The sequence below is a fragment of the Lonchura striata genome, chromosome 1 (assembly GCF_050655825.1).
Source record: "Lonchura striata isolate lonStrDom1 chromosome 1, ASM5065582v1, whole genome shotgun sequence".
Lineage (NCBI taxonomy): Eukaryota > Metazoa > Chordata > Aves > Passeriformes > Estrildidae > Lonchura > Lonchura striata.
The window spans coordinates 78,869,478-78,892,956 of NC_140703.1; the positions used below are offsets into that span (position 1 = coordinate 78,869,478).

General features: G+C 41.4%; 1 pseudogene; it reads right to left on the reverse strand.

Moving 5' to 3' along the window:
• Positions 1 to 2,731: 2,731 nt before the first annotated feature.
• LOC146768731 (2-oxoglutarate receptor 1-like) lies at positions 2,732 to 21,264 on the reverse strand (annotated as a pseudogene).
• Between the last annotated feature and the right edge of the window lie 2,215 nt (positions 21,265 to 23,479).

Below are 23,479 nucleotides of genomic sequence, written 5' to 3' on the forward strand. Positions count from 1 at the left end.
TGCTCTCCCAGAGCTGGCACACATGCACACATGGTACCCTTCCCCTGCATGAAGGCAGCTGGCTAATTATGGAACGTATTTCTGACATTTGCACCCCACAAAGAATAGCCTCCCAACCTGTGGTGTTGTGTGTGTGCCATGCACACATTTCAGCTGGAAAGGTTTCCCTGTATACTGCTAATATTTTGTATTAACTTGAAAATTAGAAAATACTTGATGGAAACCTGTAAATGGGATGGATACAGCTATTAATTACTGGCTCTTGGCTAAGGTCACACACAGTGGTAGCCAATGAACTTTGGTGAGCTGGTTCCCCAAAACCTTCTCTGAAAGAAAACAGGAGTGCTCCTTCCACAGATACAAAGTATGAAAGTAGGGCCTGAGTAGTGCAGACACTGCTCTAACTCAACTTTTATTACTGAAGTGCCACAACTGAACAATCAAGACTCCCTTGAAAATCTTTCCCTAAGCCTAAAATGCACTTCGTAAAAGCTCTGGGCTGCGAACTGATCTCTTCCCCACTTGGCTGCTAATTTGCTTTGTGACTGGAGGCAAGTCACTTAACTCCCCTGTGCTTCAGTTTCATCACCTGTAAAATAGGGATGATATATAAATATCTCAGAGCAGCTTACTAACAGAAAGGTAATGTGAGGAAACTCCTCTAGGCAGGTGCTGCTGCCTTGTCTGTTAAGATAACTTTCTGTTGATAAAAAACATCATGAATTGAAGAGAAAGGAAAATTTCCAAAAAGATTTATGTTTGAAATTGTTGCACAATGCATTTGTGTGCTGCTGTCTGCCAGGTCTTCTTCATTGCTGAGGCCATAAGTGATGGGCCAGCCTTGTTCACTCAGTGGAAAATTGTCCCTTTGGGATCATTTGGAGCCGGAAATAAATCCACCCATAATGCTTTCCTGCTTTGTGCCAAGCTGCCTCCTTTTTTTTGCCCAGCTTTACAGATCTGTAATCAGAGCAGAGCTGGAGTTTTTACCTTGGGTACCCTTTGAGGCACCTACAGAGAAGGTGTTTTCTATCCCTGCCAGCTGGAGGTCCAGGGCATCACTTTGCACAGTGGCTGGCACCATGAAAGTCCTTGAAAATTAGAGGAGAGATGTGCAAATATCACAGGGTCTTCTCACAGTAATATCAAAACAATTTGTCACAGATCTGCCAAGAAAATCTGCCAGATGCACAGGAGTTGTCTTGAAAAGACCGGGGATTCAGCCATTCATCTTGTGCTATTCAGGGGCAGATGGGTACAAAGGTTTTAGCATAACTGTTAGAAGAAATAAAATCACTTTCCTAATCACTTTTCCAGAAAGCTGACGGGTCTTAAGCAACTGAATGTATCTTAAGCTGGATGTAGTGAAGGGAAAGATGGAGTAACCTGCTGTTGGGTTTGCTGGCTTGGGAAGCAGGGATCATGCTGGAAATACAATTGCATTTTAAAAAGCACATGAAGAAAGATTTCCCCAGGAACTATATTTTCTTGCTTGCTTTACTAACATTCAGTATGGCATTAGACACCTGTGTGCAAAGTTGTGATTCTTTCTGCTTCACCTTATCTTCTTGCATTGTTTTACAAAATAGAAGTAAATTCATAAAGTAATTTGAAAACAACACTTTTCGTTTGTTCAATAAACAAACACAGAAACTCACTCCGAATTTTTGTTTTTCCTTTAAGAGTGGAGAGCATCACTGTACTATAGCTTCCAGGCAACCACCTCTCTTTTGGTTCAGAAATCAGTGGTATCAACCATTTTGGGGAATAAAGAAACCAAGAAGTAATCTTAGAAGATAACACATCTTATAATTCAAGCTCCTTTTAAGGATTCTGCAAGGATGAATCAAACATACTGTGCATTATACTTGCCTGCAGCAGCTCTGAAAAATCATGTTTCCTCTGTGCATTTAAAAAATCAGCATTTCATCTTTAAATTTTGTTTTGGAAAGATATGCAGCTTGGTTTACCAGCTTTAATTGTCTCTTTCTCCTTTTCTCTTAAGTACAGCTCTGACTAAAAGCAGGAATGCCATTTTTCTCTCCTGCTTTAGTAGGCATTCAACTCACTCTGCCCTCTACCACAGCAATGTGTAGGTTAGAGCATCAAGTCAGAAAGACACCTTAGAAGTACTGCTCTTTTCCAGGTGCTATTTAAAAGATAGGCCTTGAAATACATTTTCTTTAGTATAAATGGGTGTTCCCCCTTCTTGATTCAATTGTGGGGTATTTACCTTAAAGTGGCATCAGCTGGCACTGTTGAATGCCTCTACTGTCACAAAACATAAGGGAACACACAAAGTATTTTTACATCTCTACTTCCTTTTTTGCTGGCAGGGAAAAACAAACTGAGTTCAGAGCTGGTAGGACTTGGACAGTGATGTGCTCAAAAAAAGTCGTTTGCTGCTTTAAAGTTTAGGTTCACTCAACCTGCATTTTCACAGCAGAAAATCTTGGCAGATGGAAGCAGTCATTCAAAGTTCATTTTGCCCATTTAGCCTTATCAGCAAAATGGCAGCAGCTATGTGAGGTCTAAATGGCTCAGTGGTGATCCTGGCACTGCCCTGCACTACATGTGGTGGATCATGGCTCTGTGCACTGTTAAGCCACACAGCTGCTGCAGCAGCACCCCAGATACATACACACACACACACATATATATATATATATATATATATATATATATATATATATATATATATATATACACAATTACATCAGGACAAAATTGAAGCCTTCTCTCCCAGCAATATCCAACATAGACATTGTCAAAGTAGACGATTTCCGAGCTGTTTTAACCTTTCTCTCCACTAGCTCTTTACCCAGCTATTCATTTTGATGCTACATGCAGTCCTCTACACAACTCTCTCCTTAGGTGTTCTGCAGAGCAGCCAGATTAGTACAGATTTTGTGAATTCTCTTTTATGCAGAACATTACTGTCAGTATTTTTGCTCTCTGGGAGGTTTAAATATGAGGAAGGCCTTTTTGCTTTCATTTCTTTTGGGAACACATGAACTGGGGAGAAAAGGAAAAAGAATTGTTGATTTCCTACCTGGACAAACAACAGTAGAAAATACATCTGCTGCAATCTGTGACTGTACATGAGTCACTGTGAGGAATAAGGTTTGATTTGTCTACAGGAACAGTTGGCAGCTCCCAAGTTTCACCTTTAATGTCATCACAGTTGACATTCCCTTGAGAGGTTTTCCTTGCAGTTACTCTCTTGGTTCCTCTGCAGTCCCAGGCAGAGAGCAGCCTGCTGGTAGATGTTTGAGCTGATGTGACTGTCCTTGCAGACAAACCTACCAGAGACTTCTGATAGAAGGCTGCTCACTGGAGCATAGCTGTGGTGTGAATTAGCCTGCAATAGTGTAGTAATTTATGTAGCTATATTGTCACACTGTGTACAGAGCCTGAGAAGTGTCTCCTATTTACTGCAATTGAAGCACTTATCCTTGTTTCAGCAGTAAACTTAACAGCAGCTAAAAATAGAAGCTATCGAGCTTCACAGTAAGCAAAAGGAATGAGTTGCATGAGATAATGATCTCTCAGTCCTGCAGAGCACCTGAGCAGTCCTTGAATCCTTTAAAAGTGTCTGTGTTAAGGATGAACTTTTCTCCTTTTCCAGACCCAGCCATGCTCCTGGGAGGCATGACTGCCCTTCTTCTAGAGGTTTTTTTTCCCCACCAGTGAACTACAGCTCCAGGACCATCCCCTAATGTACTGGCACTTCAAAATTAGCTAGTTTAGCCCAAACTAAATTCAGAGACATGGTGGATGAGCAGGTGAGGTAGGAAGAGGGCAACCAAAAAACATCTTTATTAAGGAGAGAGAGGAGAGGACAAAAAGGTAGCCCCTCTTTAAGCCACTGAAACTGTGAGACTGTCTGTCATTCTTGCTGTTAGAGATGGAAAGCTTTGAACACTTCAATTTCACAATTTTTACCTTCAGTTGCTTCATTTTATATTGAATATGTAGTTATACTGAAGAGCTTCTGCTTGTGTCTGATAAGCTCGTCTTGGGCTTGAGAGGAAACAGCTTCTGAGAACAAGAATTAAAAATGCTCTGACAGAGCAAAAAAAGATAATTTTTAATCCACTCCTTCAGATGTATATGTGTAAGTGGTAGACACATCTTGTTCTTTCACTGATGTGGAAGAAGAGAATTTGTGCAGTGTGTTTGTACTTTTTACCCACGTTGGAGGATTGGGATGTTATGAATCTATGTCAGAAAATATTTATATTGTGTGAATCACCTAGTGTTGTGTAAGCTTTGGGGTTGAATTAACCATGCATATGTGAAACCAAGTAGCTTGACCATGATTGATCACTGTCTACTGGAAACCTGTAAAATTTGGCCTTTGACAACAATGCAGAAGAAAAAAAATTAAACTAGAAAATGTCAAAAGGTCCATGACACTGCTTCTGAAAGACATATCTGATGGATGGTCCTTTAACAAAGTATTTTAAATATCCACAAGGCATCATAAATATTATTTTTCATTTTTTCATCTGCTCTTTTTGCCACAGCAGACACTGTCAGCCCACTGAAACTGTCAGCTCCTGTCCAGCCTATGATTCACAGTAACCACAAATCTTTATCTACAGAACTGCTACCCAAATAATGGTTTCCTTTTTTTCTCCATTTGTGCTTGCACAATTCATCATTTCTACTTAAACATAAAAGTTTGTACCTGTCACTGTTTAGTAGCAGCCTGTGTCTCTGCAGATCATAGCTGTTATTTGTCAGCTTAATTTTGTCCTCTCAGCTTCAAGTAAATATGCAATATAAGAACCAGACTATTTCATCATCCAATTTGAGAATGAAAACACAAAATACTCCTGAACCCAGGACAGACTGGTCAAATCCCCACTCTGTGGCTCCCTGTACTCTGATAGTAAATCACTAATATCTTTGAGCATGAACTCTGCAACTAGCAAAAGTAGTTTCCTCCAGACTGTTTCCTTAACTTACACACAAGAGAGTCATCTCAGATAGTCAGAACTTATTCTGGAGTCAAGATGTGTGACATCATTCATGTATGAACCTATTAATTTGTTGTAGTAGGAAATCAGAATGATCTGGGATTATACACACCTGATAGATTAATACAGGCTGGTACTCCTCTATAATCATCTTCTGTAGACTAATATGATTTAATTCATTTTTTTCTCCATTTCCCCACATACATACATACATATTTCTATTTCTATTTCTATTTCTATTTCTATTTCTAGTTCTAGTTCTAGTTCTAGTTCTAGTTCTAGTTCTAGTTAGTTATAGTTAGTTATAGTTATAGTTATAGTTTATAGTTATAGTTGTTATAGTTATAGTTATAGTTATAGTTATAGTTATAGTTATAGTTATAGTTATAGTTATAGTTTTAGTTATAGTTAGTTATAGTTATAGTTATAGTTAGCCTTGTAGTCACCATGTATGTCCTCCTCTCCTATTCTTCCAATCCTCCCCTAGGCCAACTCTAAGATTTCTCCATTAAATTGCTCAGTGCCCTATGATGAAGTTCATTGAACTTCCATCCAGTCTGAAAACATCTGATTTATCTAGGAGCATTCTAGGTGTGCAATTCAGTGGTTTCAGCAACGTGACAATATCTGCTGTTTTACTTAGGCTGTAATAAAAAAAGCACTACATCAGTAGCAACACTGAAATCAGTGGAAGTTGTTCTCATGTCCAGACTAAACTCTCCATGTTTCTGTAATCAATAGCAAGGCCCAGAGCTAGAGAACCCTGTGTTTCCCAAATGTCTTTGGGAACAGTCTTGCTGGATGGTTTTAAATTTTGCCTTCAAGCTGGCTTAAAATTTTGTCTTTTCCCTCCTCTTTCTTTGGTTGCTAGGAGTATATAAACCTGCTTCCAAGACAGCTTTTTGACAAGTCCTCTGCTGCAGGGAGAAGGCAAAGTCAGCTGCAATTCTGGCTTTCATACCAACACAACTGTCTTTGCAGGAGCTTAGGGCACCAAAGCCATCCTGGGGCTTGCTGAAATTTACTTCAAGGGACTACTTCACAACTTTAATGTGATTTCTGACTTGGTCATGTAGTTTTTGTTCCTGGATTACCTGCTCCTGGATGTATTTGCTCCACTTACACCTTGAAGGAGAGAACATGGCTTGCTGGAAGTTGTCTTCCACCACAACATAAACTGATAGGTTGCCACACGTGTTGAGTGGAGCCAGTGGCTGAGAGACAGAGTAGGCAGAGTGGATTTATTCTCCATGTGACAGCAGACTGGACACAACTGTAGTTAACCTGAGCCATTGCCTAAGATCAGAAGAAAAACTTTCCAAACAATATTAGCATTTATAACACGACGAGCAGCCTTTTAATGAAAGCTTTCATTAAAAGATTGCTGTTTATGTTATCAGTTCTAATATTGTTTGGAACATTTTTCTTCTGATCTTGGGCAACAGAGCCACCCAAACACATGGAAAGGGAGAAAGCACACATAGAAGACCACCAACAGCACCTTTTGTTTGTAGCAAGTCCATGTGTGGGGCCAGTGGCCAAGGTGCAAATGATGAGTACATAGCACAGAGTCACCAACAGCAAGGGCAAGAAAAAGGTCAGGCTGGGCAGCAGCCACCTGATTGTGCTCAAGTTTTCAGAGCTGGTAAGGTTGAGGCATGAGGACCTTATGTTTTGTGTCCCTTTTGAAGAGATCAAGAAATTGACAGGGCTGACAGCTTCCAGTGCCATCAGCCACTGATGTCCACTTCTTCCTCTGGATGTGGAAGAACTTCATTGTGTCAACCACCACCATGTAGCAGAAGGCACTGAAGCAGGTGAGGAAGAGGATGCTGCTGAACAATTTGAAGTGGAAGCTGAAGCAGATGAACTTGCATATGAATTCACCAAAAATTGAGTGTTCACAGTAGCACAGTAGCGCATCAGGAAGGGAAGGCCAGTAGGGTAGAGGAGGTCTGTGAGTGCTAGGTTCAGCCTGATTATGGCAATGAAATTTATTGGGAAGCCCACCAGGAAGATCATGTTATACATAATGTGGAGGAACAAAGTCTTCAGACCAACTTCCATACAGTGCATTTGGGAAAATCACCTTCAGCGTCTTGCTGGCTGGTGGAGTTGGCTAAGTTGTCATTTGTTCTGTTCATTTTTTCTCCTTAGCTGTTAAGGATGAAAGAAATGTTTAGTGTTCCCTACACTAATGTAAGACTCCTCACATTTCATTAAAATCAGCTTTCCTTTCAGCTGCTCATCAGTGCTCCTATTAAAGTGACTTTTATGAATAAGAAAAGACCTTGCTGTGATAAGAATTGATTTTGATCTAGAATCTTTTTATCATATCTGTATAGATCAAAATTTATTTCAAAATGCATATTTCAGGAAAAGGCCTACACAGGCACAATGGAGCTGTAATATAAGGGATTCCCAGGACCACAGTGTGTCCCATGTATGTCCCCTGGTATACAATGTTCACTTTCTGCTCTCATCAGGGGTCAAATGGAGAAGGACAGGCTAGTTGTATTGTGCTACTGACCAAAAGTATAGAGGATAATTTCCAGAACATAACTGCTCCATACAAGGTATTTGCAGCCTTGTTGGTTAAGTAAAATCCAAAAACAACAAAACAAAAAAAGGTGGATGTTGAAATGGTTTCCCATTCTTTTTGCTACTGGGGTTGGTTAATATTTTTACATTTTTCTTCTTGCTTCTTGGAAACCACTGATAGAGGAATATTTCATTATTTTAGTTGATTAACAAGATTGATGTTGCCAAGAAATAAGTTATTTTAGGCTTGTCATTAGCTGCTATGTAAATTTCCATCCCTGTAAAATGTTTAAATGGTGTTTTGCTTTGACATTAGTCTTAGATAGAAATTTTCTGAAATATCAAAATAAATTCATCCAATTTTGTAAAGCAGCCAATTGCAAGATACAATGTAGGACATGAGCAGGATTCGAGGAATGTAAAGGCAGCCTGGTATACACTCTCTACAGCAGAAAATAGATGGTCACTGATGCACATAGCAAATAACTGTTAACATGGCATTCAGTAAATACATTTTTGGTGAAGAAGTGCCATCTTTGAAAATGGAGCAAATGTTCTGCTGGAAGAAAATGAATACATTTAACATAAATTTTTTCCAGAGGAATGCAGCTTCTTATATGATGATGCCTGTCCTCAAATTACTGTGGCCTGGATCTGTTAAAATGGATCCTACTGAATCATTGCTTCTGTTTCTTGTTTCACTCTGAATTTTCTTGCTGTATCTTCTACCCTCACTTGTGAGACCACATAGAAAAATGTTGCAGGATTTGGATTCAAATTTGTATAAAACATTTGGTTCAAACATATTTAAAATACTTCGAAAACTGAAGCTGGAGCTTGAAAATATGTATGCCAAACACTGGCAATGGTTTTTAAAGAGCAAAACAGTTTTAAACTCCTGGGATGGGGATGGTGCAGGAGTAGTTTGGACAGATCCAGTTGTCCTACTTCACAGTTGTGCAGCAATGTCATCATTCCCAAACAAAACTGAAGCCTCTGCTGTGGCTAATTGTTAATGAGGCTGACACCAGCAGCTAAGCTGTGCTGTGCTCTCACACTGGGAGCACCAGGGCTGTGCCCATCCCACTGTTCACAGTGCACAGCTAGGGAGCCAGCTGAAGGGCATGGCTGGAAGCTGCTCCCCACACCACTTTCTTTGTGGTTTTGTGAGACTTTCATTCTGTCAGCAGCTTGCTAACCACCAACCAATGTGCTCTTGTAGCAAACCGTAGAGGCCAGCGGGGAAAAGCCTGTGATCACCAAAAAGCACATCAGTGGCACTCAACCCTGCGGTCCCTACTGGCGGCCACTTGCCCTCTGGGGCTTTTGGAGCCTTGGCTCTCCATGTGATCTATGTTATGGCTGGATGCAGGTCAAGGACTCCCTCAGAGGCCAGACCACACCCCAATCCCTGCGCTGGTCATGGAAACACCAAATGGACACAAGCATTGCCAGGAAAGCACATGCGTGTGGGGTTTCAGTTCTGAACTTCCCTAAGGTTACAACAGGTTACAACAGGGACCAAAAGGAAGAAGAAAGTGAGTCTTTGCTCTTGGCCTTGTTATTTTGCTGTCTGAATTACAAATAGAATTTAGACAAAACTTAAATCTAATTAAGGAACAGTTTGTACTGTGGCAGATTTTATCACACTAAGTAATTGGCCATAATGGCACTTCTGCAGCCCAGGCTGAGGGCAAATGATATATGCTGGAGAGACATAATGAACTTTAAATAAATTATCCAAAAGCAGAACTCGTACTAGGAGGGAACTAGATTATTGAAATAGAAACCCTCTTTTAGTCTTAATGGTGGAGTCACTGCTTTATTACATGGTATTCTTTACTGTAACCAATTGATTGGAGTCACTTTAAAAAATGTTGTGATTGCATGTCTTTAATTGCAGTCACGTATAAGGGAAACTTGTCTGCTTCTGCATTGCGATAATTTAATTACAGCCTGCTGGAAATAAAAGCCAAATGGCTGCAGCCATGGCAAAGTAACCTAGTGCCTGTAATTGGACTATATTTCACACAGATGTGTTGCTGAATAAATTGAATAGACTCTGGCTCGCAGTGTTCAACTCTTCAACTGACTTAGATTTAAAAGACACAAATGATATACTTAGGGATCAAGATGTGAGCCCTCCTTCCCTTACCTTTTATAATTCAGGAGATATTTTCATGCAGAAAGAGCATGTGGATTTGACTCAAGCGTTGGGTAGATCTTAGATAAGTTTAATTTGTTCCATACTTCCATCATCTTGTGACCCTTTACTCATCTCTTTCCACTTTGCCCTGCCTCTAAGTTCCTACCTCTAAATCAAAATATGCATTTTACTTATAAACCCTTAGTGTTGTCTTCTCTTTACAGCTGTTTTCTTAAATACCTTACTGCAGCTGGCAGAGTTTGCTTTTAAATTCCACAGGGTTGTGCAGTGAGTCTGGCTGGAAAGCCCCCACTGGGCTATCAGGCAAGCTGTGGGAACATTCTGACTCTGTTCCCAGGTTTCTGCCAGGTGATAACAGCATGGGCTAAGTGAGAGCATCTCTGGCCCCTCTCACCTACCTGCAGACTATCAGCCATGTCCCCAGTAGCAGGGCTGTTCTGGCGTCACCTGTCCTCCCATCTGGCCTCCAACACCGGCCTGGGACTTAGAGACCTACCCTGTCTCACTCTCAGAATCGACTGGGCCTGCCTGTAACCTGTCCAGTTTGGCTGGAGTGGGTTTCTAGGGCTGCTTCCAGCACTCAGGCAGTGAGAGACAGCACCAGCTCAGTGCCTGTCTGGAGTCAGGCGCCCATCCTCTGAGTCCCAGAGCACAGGAGAAGTGGGAGATAGGGGGAAGGATGCAGAAAGAGCAGGGTTTTGAACTGGCAGGAACTTCTCTGCAGAGAGCTTGGTGGATGCTGAGAGCTGAGACCAAACCCTTTCCTCTCAAGGACAGCAAAGGTACCCATGCTCTCCAAACTGGGAGGCTGGTGGGACCTGTTGTCCCTTCTGCATAGATGGATCTGACACTGAGAAGAGCAAGGACTCAAATGGGTCTTGTGGCTGGGAGAGATATTCAAGACCATGTGATTGTGAGAGCAACCCAGCTGGAGACAGGTTTTGATGGAGAAAAGGATAGCATGGACAGACATAACTACCCTGACCATGTTACATGACTCATTCATTTTCTGCTGACTTGTCCAGAGGCCAGAGAGATCTGAAGAGAAATTTGAAGAGAGATCTGGAGAGGCTAGATCATTGAGCTGAAGTCAAATTTAGAAGGTTCAGTAAGGCCAAGTTCCAGGTCTTGCACTTATGTCACAACAATCCCACACAGCACTCCAGGTTTGGGGAAGAGTGGTAGGGAAATTGGCAGAAAAGGATCTGGGAGTGCTGGTCAAGAGCCAGCTGACCATGACCTAGAATGTACCATTGGCCAAGAAGAAAAACGGCATTCTGGCCTGTATCAGCAATAGTGTGGCCAGCAGGAGCAGAGCAGTGATTGTATCTCTATACTCACCCCTGCCAAGGCCACCTCAAGTGCTGTGTTCAGCTGGGGGCCCCTCACTACAAGGAAGACATTGAGGTGCTGGAGCGTGTCCAGAGAAGGAACATGAATCTTACTCAGAGGGGTCTAAGTATTAAGTCATGTGAGGAGTAACTGAAGAAGCTGGGGGTGTTTAGTCCGGAGAAAAGGAGGATGAGGGGGGACTTTATCACTCTCTACAGCTTGTGCTCCACAGTTGCCTGTAGCAAGGTGGGGTTGGCCTCTTCTCTCAGGCAGCCAGTGGTAGGACAAGACAAAATGGTTTCAAGCTGTGCTGAGGGAGGTTTAGGTTGGACATAGGGAAGAATTTCTTCACTGAAGGGGTTGGGTGTTGGAATGGCCTGCCCAGGGAGGTGCAGGAGTCACCATCCCTGGAGATGTTCAAGAAACAACTGGACATGGCACTTAGTGTTTAGTTAGTCAACATGGTGGTGTTCAATCAAAGGTTAAACTCAGTGATCTTGGAAGTCTTTTCTAATCTTCAGTATTCCATGATTATATGAATGAAGAAGCCTATGTCAAATTATGTGCTCCTTTTGATTATGGTTAATAAAAATACTCAGCCTGCAGTGTGATCTGGAGCATTTTACAGTCTCCAAATAACCAGGAAATGAAGCAGGAGAAAGACCAGAACTTCCTTGAATGTGATGACCAGCTCTCACGAAGGGTCTGGCACAAATCTCCTCTTCCTTTGGAGATGGAAGAAATGCTTATCCTTGTGTGTCTTACAACAGGCGTTTCACTGCCTCTGCAGAGTGAATTGGAGGGAGCATGGCCCACCTAGAAGTTGCAGTGTAACTGCAGTGTAGACATTGAGGATCTTATGGGATGACTCCATTTTCCAGTGTGTAGTTCTTGCTACAATGACCCTGCTGTGACCCTATTAAGACAGGTAGTTATAGCACAAGGGGGAATCGTTTTTAACTAAAAGGGGGAGGGTTTAGATTAAATTTAAGGAAGAAATCCTTTACTGTGAGAGTGGTGAATCACTGGAACAGGTTGCCTAGAGAAGCTGTGGATGTCCCATCCCTGGAAGTGATCAAAGCCAGGTTGGATGGGGATCTGGTCTAGTGGGAGGTGCCTTCATGATATGGGGTTTGGAACTAGATGATCTCTAAGAGTTCCTTCCAATGCAAATAATCCTATAATTCTATGATTTTATGATTGCAGAGATCTCCTGTAGTGCCAGTATTTCATGTTTTGCTTGATCTTCTCTTCAAAAGGTTTTGACTTGAGCTGACTGGTCTGCATGGACTTCCATCTTGTTTCAGAGCAGTAATCTTTAAGCTGGTTCCAGGATTCTCTTTTTTTGGAAAGAAAGCACTTTCAAAAGCATAAGCATTCCAGATTTGATTTTGATTAAATATTTGCAAACTTCTGTGAACGGGTAGGAAATTTATTATGTTAAGACAGAAATGTTTAGATGAGACTGAAAAAAAATTTGAATGTTTTCCAACACTGAACTTCATCTCAGATCTCATTTGAAGGTATTATTTACTTTCTCATGATGATAAGAGATGTGAACTGGGACATATGAGCAATTATGTACTGCATAATGTAATGGTGAATCAGGCTAAAAATATTAAATAAATATAACTTTTTAAATGGTTGCATAACTTTACTATTTACCTGATGCTTTCTGTATTTGCCATGTCACATGCCATTTGCAGCTTATTTGTCATAAACAATCAATTCTCCTTAACTCTTTCTGGTATAAATAATGTAACACCAACTTAGGAGTAAGCATTACTTTTGGATTTTTAAATTCCTGGGTAATAGCTGATATGAGCCACCATTGTCTATAGTAGGGGTTGAAATCATTGTTTACCTTGTGACTGGGTGCCAGATGGTGCTAATTTCAGTACTCTGTATCATGGAAATTGTACATGCTACAAAGTGCATATGGGAAGTCATGGAGAGACCAAGTATGTTAAGTCAGGAGCGTCAGGACTCTCAACTTATCCTTATACACCTGAATGAAGGATTTTCTGCATTCTATTTATGAGTTCTTGGTAATATATAAGAGATAGAGAGTTTTTAATTTTTTTTTCAATTCATTTTCTAAGAATTTTATGTTCTGGTATGGTATTTTGGAATAAGACTGGATATTGTTCTGGCATTACAATTCAAATTATATTAGAGTGGTAACATTACTTGAATTCTTAATCTCAGATTTGGTGTTTATAGTTTAGAGAAAGATTTTGAAAAGTTGTGAATAGCTGGAAAAGAGCTTCAGTAATAAATGGCATACTGGGAGATGTTGTGACATGCATTGCAAGACATTGAGGCTTTAGAGATTCTCTCTGATTAGTTTATTTGAGGGCATATGTAAACAGAAGCAGATGCTGGCCATGATCCCATTCATTGGAAGACATTCCTGGCATCAGCATAGCTTAAGATATGCCAGTCCAGAGTGGCAGTGAAGAACAAGTAATTCTTTGTAGGGAGGGTAGCTACTGAAACAACTGCTTGTAGTAATATGTTACTTAACCTTTGGAATTTTTGAAACAGCACTGAATGTCTTTTGCATAAACATTAGTCCAGTCACAGAGAAACATGAGATTATATTGTTGGACAACTTTGCAGGACAGATTCATAGGCTTTAAAGGCTCTAGAAAACAACCTAAAAGATTGTATCCCCAACACCATGTACACTCAAGGCCTTAGGATTTTAGCTCTGAATTCCCATAACTTGTATTAAGCATGGGGTTTTTTATTAGTTACTACTAGAAGGACAATTTTGATTAGAGGAGAGAGAGAAAGTCCTCTTATTCTTTTGATAGTTTGTTCTAATGGCAAATCATGCCCACAATTCAAATCACATTTAGACTTTAGTATGACTCTCTAGTTTGTACTTCCAGCCTTTCAAGTTCTTCATATGTATCTCTGCTATAAGGAGAGAGAAGCCCATTTAGCAATTGGGTTTTTTTGTGTTTGTGGAAATATTTAAATGCAATAATCCAATCCCCTTTCACACTTCTTCCTGATTGTTTTGTCTCTTCGGCATTCTGAGATAGCATCTGGGCTTCTCTGCCTAGTCTTCATCCCTCCACTGGCTTTGTGAGGTGGAATTTTAGGTCCTGCAGCCTCCATGATGGGCTTCTGCATCTCTGGCTGGAGCAATGTCTCTGCCTGCAGTACCAGACTCACAGACACCCCAGGCACCCACACTGTGCAGGCACCAGTCAGCTCTGCCCAAGCTGCCTCAGGGTTCTGCTGAGGGTGTCAAGGGTGGGCTGTTCTGCACACTCCACCCTTCCAAGCCATAACATTCTCTTGCAGCAATCAGTGAATCTTTCCTGCTTCTCTACCTCTTCATTCACTGATCACAAAGGTATCCCTCCTTACTGTGACTGGAGCACCAGGTGATGACACTGGGCATCCTCTGCCCTGCCATGGGGGAGAGATGGGAGGAGAGATCCTTGTATCCTTGTTCCCTTGAAAAATCTAAAAATTGAGAAAATCTTCCCCTCCACTTCTTACTGGTGGAAAGATGGGAATATAAAGAGATGTACTGGGATAGGAAACCATCAACCAGAGCAGGAAAGAAAGCAGAAAACAGAAAGAAAAATTGCAATTATTAGGGTCTAAGAATCACAAAAAACTCTTGCTGATGCTGCATCAGCAATAACAGAATAAAGATTGTATTGTTCTGCCCACTTTCATCATACAGAACAGTGAAGTTATGCAGCAAAGCATCTGCTGTCACACAGATTAGGCAAGGAAAGCCTCCATGGCATAGGCCTGGTCAGAGTGTCTCTCCTGCTTTTCAGGTGTGACTGTGCTGGGCTATGTAGTCTGCAGCTTGCTGCCAAAATATAAATACCTTAAGGTGATTCAGTTGTTAGAGGTTTCCTCCTTCTGTCAAAAAATAAATGGGATCCTCCTGCTGCCATTCCCAGCACAACCTGGTTGCTTTTTTGTCCTTGGAAAGAGGTTTTCTTAAATAATTTATTTCCAATTCTTTGCTGAAATTTAGGTGTTCCTTAGCATGTATTTTACACAAATCCCATGTGATCCATTGTGTAATCTCCCTATAAACAGTTTTGAACAATTTTCACGTTGTGCAAAGAATGACTTTGAAATTACTCCGTCATTGTTTTGGGTCCCTTATAACTGAAGACTTCAAAGATGTTATCTGTCAGATTTTCAGAGTTCACATTGACCAATATGAGGTTTTCAAAATTATTATGGGCATCAGTGGTGGTCAGATACTAATTGCCCTTGATTCCCTCAATAAATATCATCTGACTTCATTAGCCATAGGCGTCCTTCCTGCTATGTTGCTCCTCTCTTTTCCCAACAAAGAGGTTTTATACTTGCAGTTGAGAGATTTTAAGGGCCTATCATTGAAATGCATTTACCAGCTGTCATCAAGGTGATTTAAAACATGCACAAAACACATGCATGTATTTTCATTCACACCCACAGTCTTTCCTTTGGCAAAAGCTTTCCTTTTCCTTTGATTCTGCAGAAAATTCCCAGGCTAGAGATGTCCTGTGAGCATTGGCAGCTTAGCAGTTTTCCCCGCTGAGGCACCTACACCATGTGTTCTTCCGGCTATTCATTCCCCTTCCTGCGCCGAACACTTCCTTCCTGCACTCGGTGGGAAACTCAGACTGATAAAATGAGGTGGCCAACACCTCTATTTCTTTCTCTTGGTGTAGCATCTTTGCCCCCGTGGGAGTATCACTGTGACTGCAGGACAGGGTAGATGGGTGCATGCTGGATGGATCCACACCCTTCCTGTGCATGGCAGCTCTGCAAGTCAGATGTCTATATTCCAAAGACGTAAGTTTGTTCCCAATTTATCTTCCTACATGTTTTCTAAATGTTTGTTAGAGTGAAACAACAAAATCATAGAAGAATGCCAAAAATACTTGTGAGGCCTTGTACAACAAGATAGGAAATGTTAGTCTTTGGTGTGCTTTATTTTTCTTTCTTTAATATCTCATGCTGTGGGATTAGCTCAGACTAGCTCTGGCAAAAAGCTAAGGTTTCCATGGACCACCTTTGTCCTTTTTTTCCTTTCACTGGAAGACAAGAATAAAAGTCTTGCATATGACATCCTCATCCAATACTGAGTATGTTCAGTAGAAGAGTAGGTAAGGGTACAGATCTAGGCATAATAATCACCTCTTGTGAAATATTTCTTAGTCCCAAGCAGTATTTGAGCCAGTCTGCCAGTGTCTGCATATCCTTGGTGTCTGTGTAGTCTTCACCTTGCATGCTCAGCTGGCCCACAGGCCCAATGGTGTTTCAAAATACCTGTGTCTTCCCTTACTGCCTGTATCACTGCCTTCTTGTTACCAAAAACCAAAAATGCTATCTGCTCAAATTTTCTTGGAAGCATTTGGAGGTCACGGTAAGAGAAATCTTTTCTCCCTCAAGACATCCAGGAGGTAGAACAGTCCACCCACAGAGGTTGTGCAGGTGCCATCCCTGGAGATTTACAAATCCCAGCTGGGCACAGTCCTGAGAAACCTGGTCTAAAATTAATGCCAACCCTGTTTGGAGCAGGCAATTGCACTGGAGGCCTCCTGATGCCCCTGCCAACCTGCTTGATTCCAGGATCTTTTGATCCTATGAAGTCTGCAAGCTGTAAAAGTCAAGGGTAAGACTAAGGCATCATTTCAAGAATGAGAAGTATCTAAGTGTCATACTGCTTCAGGAAAGACAGACCTTATAGCAAAGCTGCCCTGTGTTGCATCCAATCCTTTCCACAGCTAGAGTTTTGTTTTCCCACTAGGCTGGTCTGTTCACTCACTATTTCTCATGAGGCTGAAAAATCAAAATTTTCGGGTGCAAAAGCTTTATTTTTCTATTTTATTAGTTCTTAGTATTATGCAGTCCTTTATATTCTTTCTTAATGCCTAATATCTGGATATGTATGGCTGTGTGCATGTCTGTGTCCTTGGTTACGCTGAGCATTCACATGCAGAAAGTAGCCTGTATTTAGATAGAAAATTGCATCCTGAAATTTCTCATTTGACATGACTTGGGGTCTGAAAGATATTTCTACTGTTAAATCTTATTTCTGATAAGCAAATTGTCAGATTTAATTGGATTTTTTTTTTTTTTCAGGTCTGCACTGTGGTATTTCAGCATTGGACAGGGCAAAGGGCACACACATGTCCATATGGGGAGGCTTTGGGATCTATTCACAGATTAGGTTTTATCTGTTGTCAGTATCAAAATACTTCACTGTATTTGATTTGAGTTTGATTTCATAGCCCAGATTCTCATTCCCTGCAGATTCCCCTTCAAAATGAAGGAGGATTTGGCTCTCTGGTAGTGGCTTCGTCGGCTCTGTCAGTGCCCATAGCATCACTGCCACTTGTCTGGTTACAATTATTCAGAGGTGCCATCTTCTTGATCAGTCAGTTTTGAGTTCTAGTGATACTGCTTTGGTCATGTGTGCCCTAACCTTGGGAATTACAGCTCCAAATTCCATTTTTGTTCAACAACCATAAGTCTGGGTGATTGAATAATACGTACTAAAATACTGTTTCCCATTAATTTCAACGGAGAATTCAATCTGAAAATCTGTGGGCGGAAATGAGCTAAGACTCATTCCACCGGCATCCTTTATGTCCCTCTCAGTGAGGATTTTGGCCAGTGGGACCGCGCTGCCTCCTCTCTGGGCTGCTGGTGCTGATGGACAGTAGATGTCACTCTTGCATAACATTTAGATACACGGGGCAGTTCGGAGTGGAAGGGACCTTTAAAGGTCATCTAGTCCGACCGTCTGCAATGAGCAGGGACATCTTCAACTAGATCCGGTCACTTAAAGCCCCATTCAAACTGTCCTTGAATGTTTCCAGGGATGGAGCATCCACAGCTTCCCTGGGCAACCTCTTGGTTTCTCTGCTGAAATGCTGTATCCTGAGACGTGTGTATGGGTGTGAGGAAAGAGTGCTGATCATAATTGCTACCGAGTGAAAACTTTATTTTAAGATAAGAAAATGCCTACATAGAAAATTATAACTTTTATAGACTCATAGAATGGGCTTCGATTGCAAAGGGCTCTCAGAGATCAGCTAGTTCCACCCCTGCCCCTGCTGTGGGCAGGGACGCTTTTAACCAGACCAAGTTGCTCAGAGCCTGGCCTTGAATACTTGAGGGATGGGACATCCACAGCTTCTCTGGGCAGCCTGTTCCAGTGACGCACCACCCTCACAATAAAGAATTTATTCCATATATCTAATCTAAACAACCCTCCTTTGGTTTAAAGCCATTGCCCTTTGTCTTATCACTGCATACCCTTGTAAAAAGCCCCCCTACAGCCTTCCTATAAGCCCTCTGTAAGTATTCAAAGGCTGCAATAAAATATGCTCAGAGCCTTCTCCATCCTAAACAAGATATTTTACCTACACCTAAAGAAAGGTGTAGTTCTGGTGTGGTTTTGGTACAGGTGGGGTTTTTTTTTGTATCATTGGTTTGTTTTAGCTCAATCTTTGAAATGTGTTTTGGGAGCCTGATAGATTATGTCAATCTGGTCAACAACTTACCATTTTGATACATTAATCTGTGGAAACCTAATAGTAAATTTGGGTACTGAGGGGCTAAAGGAGAATTTCCTGGCCATCCAGCTTATGTGTGAAGAACAAATTCTGTGACAGTGCCTGACAGTGGAAGGCTGCCAGCCCAAGCCATGCAGGCAAAGCCTGCTTTCCTTGCTGCTCAGCAGCTCTCTAGCAGCTGTGCAACCACTTCATCACAGCTGTCCCCCAAACACTGAGAGCTGGAGTTTTCAAAAGGCTGCAGACAATTTCTTACAATCCATAGTGTTAGTACACCACACTTATGTTTTAATAACATATTCAGAGTCCCTTTGAGACCAGTCCATTGGAAGAATAGATCACAGTAAACTTCATTTTCCAACAATGTGAAGAAATTACTGTAATTTCCTATTTCCTCTAAAGATCTGGCTGGTGGTCTCTATAAAAATCAGTTACTGTCTCAAATAGTGGCCTTTCAAAGTGTTTTTCACATAAGACAATTTTCCTGACAGAAAACTCCATTGTTTTGATAAAATAATTACATAAAGGCTTCCATTTGTGTCTGGATCCTAAGAGTTTCACTGCTAGGACCAGAAGGTGTTTCCAAAAGGAGCCACCAATTTTCTTTATCATTAATGTCTTCTATGGGTATACAATTTCAAGAGAAAAGCAGAATTGAAGAATTGCACAAGTGGGACATCATTTGAGAAAGATGCTGAAGGCGAGATATTTCACAAATACACATCTGCCACAGATTGCATTCCTTCTGAATCCCACTTCAACAGAGATATCAGTCAAGTACTAAATGCTTGTTTATAGAAGAATTTTTGAAAAATGCTAGATTTATCAAATTAGCAGTGCTATTAATAACCCTGTCAGGGTTGTACGGCAGCTTGGCTGTTCTTGAATTTTTCCAGAGGAAGTCAATGTACACCTACTTTCAGTGAGTTACATCCACCTTAATCATAGATTCTGCAAAACCATGGTAGTGTGTCAAAAAAAAGTAAAATTCTTGGCAAGTGTATAAGTCTAATTAAACAAAAGGTTTAGATAATATAAAGGGAAACCTCATTAATTCAACTATACATAGTAATTGGGACTAGTAGTTAGCTGAAAAGGATCATTTGGAAATAGGGTGCTCTTATGGGTGAGGCATGGTGAGCAACGATCTGCAGGGCCCTGGATGAACTGGGGTTTATTTAAGAAACAAAGATTTACTCTACTTTCCGAGCCACCCACTCCCTGGCTGACCCCAGCACTGGGTCACCAAGTGTCACCATCCATCTCAGCAGGGGCGAGGTGCTGAGCGAGGATGGCCAAGCAGGAAGTCAGGCTGGCTCGTGCTGTGTGCTGCTCTCCGTTAGCAGTCTCAGGCATTATGGGCTGCAAGCTATCCATGGTGTCCTCCATCTTCCCCACTGCTGGGTTATGCCTTCAGGCCAGATACATGCTGCTGTTTTTCCAGACTCACTCCTTCTTTCTGAGATTGCTACTTCACTTTTGGAACTCCTCTCATCAGTACCAGCTCTTCTTTATATCACCTGTAGCCTAATTTTCCTGGTCTGAATAGTCCATGTGCAAAAGCACAACATGTGGTCAGCTTCCTAATTGTAGGGTTCATCTCACATTTATTTGTTAATTGCAGGATGTGCTGTGTTTGTCCAGTTCAGGTGGGATGAAATTTTACAACCAGTTGTACCTGTCAAGCCACAGGATTCAACTTGAGAATTTCAGAAATTTACCCCTATGCTGACATATCTACACCCAGTTTTCTGCTGCCTGTTTGAATTCCTAATTATTTTTCATCTTGTTCTTTTTCCGTCAAGCACAGAAACTCAAGGATACCTATTTTTGATCCAAGATTTCACATTGTTTGCAATGTTCTGAAGCCTTGCCACTAGGTGGTAATGTTTTCATCCTTAAAAAAAAAAAAAAAAAAAAAAAAAAAAAGCAAAACACCCACAAATGTCCTTTGGAAGCATAGACTCAAACTTGAATTATTTCTGTAAGGCTTATATGTTTTATGAAGGGATCAGAAAAATTATGGCTGTTCTGATGTAAAGCCTTTGATTATCAGCTCATTGCACAGCCACATGCCTGTCAGGCAAACAAAAGACGTGGGAGACATATGCTGGCCTCATGCTTGTCCTTACTGTGGGCAGAAGTTTGGTAGGACAGGAAAATTGGGCTTTATAGACATATTTTGAATGAAATATGTGATTATGAAACATTATGCAAGGTTTTCCTTCTTTATATCTCTTGAAATTGAGCTATTATGCAGGACTGTTATGCCTCTATGGATGCCATACAGTAGCTACACGCATATTTACCATGCTGAAGGGCAATATTCCTGAGCTTTGTGTCTCTCTTTTAGGACATAGCAGTGAAGTCTAATGAAAACAGCTGGGCTGTGCCATCTCCCACTTACAGTAATTTTCCACTCCACAGCAGCTCACACCAAGTGTCAGTGAAGCTTATCCTCAGCTTCTGGGCTCAGTTACTCAAGGTCTTGTGCCATCAACAAGAGGGTTTCAGGGTGTTTCCCCCACTTCATCCTCTGTTTCTTATAACCTGGAGGGTACATTGTGCTCGTGAGAAGCAGGACATTCAGGTTTAAAACCTTAGTGACCATACCAGAAGTTAAACCCTGTCGCCCCATTTCCCAAGTGAGCACTGCAGTTTGCTGGCCACCCACTCAGGGGGTGGCAGAAATGTGTCTGCAATGCTTATGACCATAGCTACCCACTGCAGCCTCATTCTAATGTCAGATAAAAAAAACTGAGAAAAGTGGTTTTGGCATGGAGAAAAACAAACCCAGCATTTTTGCCATGTTAACTGCTTTCTCTAAAAAATATTACCCAAAACTAACAATAATAGCTCCCACAATAAAATTCATTGCTAGAAGCTCAAAACGAGAACTCCCACAGCAATACATATAGACAGTAAAATAATTGCTGGAAAGGGCTTTTTCCTCTCTCTTTGCAACTGTTTGTGCTTCCAGTGATATGAATGCAAGAACTTTTTCTTATGTTTGCAGTCAGCCTTGCCTTACCTGCTGTCATCTACCAAAGTTGGCTCCATACCTTGCTGAGAGTGTGACAGCTGAAGGAAAAATAAGTTATACAGTGAGCCTCATGCACATATGCACTGCAGCCTTAGGGCTACACAAAGAAAAATATATATGGTGTTGAAAAAAAAATTTTTTTTAAGGTTCATCACTATGAAGTAAAATGTTTTTTTTTTAAAAAATATATATGCACCAAAATATTAAATGGCTTCTTCTTGGCTATATTATGGTCAAATTTCAGTATGTTTCCCCCCTGACTTTGCCTAAATAATTGTTTAGAAAATAAATATATGTATAAAATCTATGTGTATATTTTTGTCAGAAAACGCAATTTTCCCCAATATTTCCCTTGTTTAAGGATCAAGTAACATTTCTGATTAAACAGAAATGGGCTGCCTTTCAACAGGTAAAAAGACTGGCATTGTCAATGAAAATCAATAAAATGTTACAAAAATTGAGAAATTATTACAGAGGTGCAGCTAGAAGGGAATTAACTCTTTGGTTATTTGCTGTCTTTAAAGGAGTGAGTAGATGACCTTTCAATTCTGACAACTGGGTATTTTCAGTCATTGCTTTAAAATCACTTATTGAATAGTTGACCGTACTCTTCAGTGGCAACTGACATTCCCAATATTAGGGTTTAATACCTTTCTTACACTGTGAGAACTTTATGTGTCATGGTTTAAAATACTTTTCAGTGGTCTGCTGATACTGCAGTATTTTCAAGGTAAAAAAAGTGTTTACCAAAATGATATTCTCATCTGGTTTTAATTGTCAACCTCATTTACCAAGCCTAGATGGAAAGTACAAAAAATTTTTTCACCAGGGCCTTGTGGTGGAAAACTGTCCTGGTGCAACCTAGGTTTTTGGTTTTGTTCAAAGAAACAATTAGACACTGCACTTGGAGTTACAAGTATGACACAAATAATTTATCTGTTAAAAACTTAGGTCTAATGTTCCAGACAGGAAAGCGAAAAGGTGGAGTTAGTGCCACACTAAAGATTTCCCAAAGTGAGACAAGGACTGAAATGAGTGCTAAGGCTGGGAAGAGAATTGCAAAAGAGGTACCAAAAAAGCAGACGGTGGGAAGAAAAGCTTGTTGCATCCGATGCTCCGCATGTGATTAAGTACCATAACGAGAGCTGCACGGCCAAGGGCGCACATTTGTTCCCCCTGCAGTCAGGAGCAAGGGACTTGGCAGGAGGTAAAGGTTTGGTGGATGCTGTGCAGTTTAAAGGATATTCTGACCTTCACCGTCGGGCTTCCCACTCAGCAGGCCCAGCAGAGGCACGGGCGGGAAGGCCGGCTGGGAGCATTTCCCAGGGATGTGCTGCTGCAGGGCACAGCACGTCCCTGGGAAATGTTAAAAAGGATTTTTAAACAATGTGTCCATTCCGGGGCAGAACATCTCTGAGCTGGCATGCCTCCGTGACAGCGCACAGTGAAGGCCCGGGGAGCTGCCGGTGTCACCCAATTTGTCAGAGAACAGCAATAATGAGCACTGGTCTAATTCAGGAAATCTCCAAAGCTCCCCCACTTTCCTGGGCAAATATCTTCAGTGCTCAGTCACCTTTATGTGGTGCTCTATGGGGAAAATTCTGTTTCATTACTTTGCTGCCCCCAGTGACTGTGTCACCACTTGCCCTTGGATGAACACCTGGGAGTAGGGTTGGGTCTCCTCCCTCTCTCACCAGCCAAACTCTGCCACTTCTCCTCTCATGCCCCCACACCAACCCCGAGCATTCCTCCTGTGGGCCCTGGCTGACTTTTTCCAGGGGGTTGCCTACTGCTTCCCTCCTTGCCCTGTGGGGACGAAGAAATGGGAACCCCAGGAAAGCTGGCGCCCCAG